We start from the raw sequence: 2,413 nt of genomic DNA, 5'->3' as shown, positions 1-2,413 counted from the left end.
ATGCTCTTAACTGAAAATGCACTCCTCCACATTTACATGGCACACTCTTATACAGATCAAAGTAAGATGACACATTGCAAGTTTGGTAGATCTACTAACCTTTTGTGCACAAGCAAGATACCTCCTTCCACTATCAACTGATTCAAAGCACACAAACTTCTCACACACACACTGGTGTTCACATCTAGCTGCAAGATCTGGAGCAAGGCCTGTCCACTCAGAGCAGAAAATGGTGGCAGGAGCAGGAGCCTACAACATTGTTTACAACATATTCTAGTCAGCAAAGAGGCAGGCATCATCTATGCTGAAATTTTGCTACTCAAGAACATACACCCTTCCCCATTTTTGCTCAATCCCTAACTGCCACACACATAGTCAAGAACTAACCTCACTTGTCACGGAGTAGCCGTCGGACGACGAGCTCGATCCTTCACTCCAAGATACCATGGGGGCGACCTGGACGGCGGCGGTGAGCTGGACGGCGGCGGCGAGCTTGCTGGCGGCGTGGAGAAGCTGATGCTGGAGCTGAGGGGGCAAGGGGGCAGATGGGGAACGAGTGGAGCTGGATCTGGACCGGACGTGAACTCGATTCCTCCGACAGATTTAATTCAGGTGTGCTATACTGCGGGTTGATTCAGGGAAACGGCAGGGGGTTTTGTGCAAAACTGCGCGCGCTGACCGGTCCAGCCAATTGGCGAGCTCTGATTGGCCTGGGACTAAATCATCACATGAGATGCAAGTTGGGGTATGATTTGGTCAAGTTTTGCAACTTTGGGACTGAATCATCACATTGGGTGCAAGTTAGGGTACTTGGGGTGCTATTACCTCCAGAAAACGCATAGTAGATGTATTGCATCATTGTCGATGACCTGAACGACCCGTCTGCTGAAGACAAACCAACCTCAACAGCCAGAAAGCAGCCAGTCGAGCCAATGAGGCAACCTGATTGGCCAACGTAGCTAGCCAAGCGGGTAGAAAGGCTTGTTCCTAGCTGCAACAGGGGCGCCGAGACTCGGCTGGCAGTGGTGCCATGATTGAATCGCTCTTATGTAGAAAATGGACTAGGATTTTTTTTCCTCGTCTCCTGCCTGGTATCGACATGTCTTCTGTGGATGAGCTCAAAAAAATTGGGAGAACAATTTAATTTCTTCCAGCATCTGTGATGCACACAACCTTTTTATGAGTAAGTCTTTTATCTTGAAGTGGAATTCCACCACATCCCAAGCATGGTTTTCAAAGGAAGGATGAAAAGAAAGAGGAAATTGTAGACAAAAAAAGTAGCGACAACACGTCCGACCTGCCGGATTCGAACCGGCGACCTAAGGATTCATCTGCGACACTACAGTCCTCCGCTCTACCAACTGAGCTAAGGTCGGTTTGTGATGGATTTAAATGACTAAGTTTTATATCCAAAACAATTGTGACAAGGATTCGATCCATACATCAGACGCACGATTTGTTGATCAACAGTACTTGAGGAAAACAAAGAGTAAATATGATTTGTGGTGTTACTTGGAGCTATATTGGGGACCCGGGGACATTGAGAGAAGGAAATACATTAATTAGGAACCTAATCTACATTTTGCGGGCCTACAGGAAGCCATAAAACATGAGTACATGACTACCCCACCCGTAAAGTCATTTTTACCAGAGCCGGGAGCTACCGGTGGCCTTGCCACCAATGATGTACAGACATATGTAAAGTTGTGGGATCATATGCATGTATATATGAAAGTATTTGATGGATAGCACCTCTTGTATTTCTGATTTTAGTCAAATCAATGTTAGGATAGTGTAGTACCATTTTACAGAGGTGGTACACATGCATGCATGCAGCATCTCTCTCCAACATATCCATGCATTTTCCCTTTGTTTAAAATTTTAGATGCCCAATATCTTCAATGGTAGTGATCTTTTTTTTTGCGAATAAAAGACCTTTCATTAATCAATCAGGAGGATCACAGTCCATAGTACATAAGGAAAGAATCTCCCCTGGAGCATGGCGAAGCCACATGGCTGTCCTAGGCTGCCGCCCCATTTGAGCCAGACTATGACTAACATGGTTTTTATCTCTTCTAACATGGGATACAATATGTGGCCGTCCCAAACGCAGCAGGCGTTTGGTCTCCTCGACGATCGCTGCAGCCGGTGATCTGTTCACTTCGGTCTCCATTAACATGCTTGCAGCTATAGTACAGTCCGTCTCCAAGATGAATGGATCAGTGCTCCATTCGAGTGCTAGGGACACTCCCTCCAAACAGGCCGAAAGCTCAGCTTCCACCGCACTCGAGCACTTCGGCAGGAATCGACAAGATGCAAAAATCACCTCCCCATGGTGATTGCGCAAGATCATACCAGCAGCTCCAGAACCTTCAGCTTCAACAAATGCACCGTCGACATTTAATTTACACCA

The 2,413-nt window shown here is 46.5% G+C and overlaps 1 non-coding gene across 1 annotated transcript; it reads right to left on the bottom strand.

Annotated features, from left to right (window-relative positions):
* Positions 1 to 1,291: 1,291 nt before the first annotated feature.
* Positions 1,292 to 1,376, bottom strand: TRNAY-GUA (transfer RNA tyrosine (anticodon GUA)). The gene is given in 2 exon segments: positions 1,292 to 1,327; positions 1,340 to 1,376. It is a non-coding gene; the product is annotated as a tRNA-Tyr (tRNA).
* Between the last annotated feature and the right edge of the window lie 1,037 nt (positions 1,377 to 2,413).

Source organism: Aegilops tauschii, chromosome 3 (genome assembly GCF_002575655.3).
Source record: "Aegilops tauschii subsp. strangulata cultivar AL8/78 chromosome 3, Aet v6.0, whole genome shotgun sequence".
Taxonomy (NCBI): Eukaryota; Viridiplantae; Streptophyta; class Magnoliopsida; order Poales; family Poaceae; genus Aegilops; species Aegilops tauschii.
Note: the sequence above shows the minus strand (reverse complement) of the source record. Positions and strands in the feature narration are given on the sequence as shown.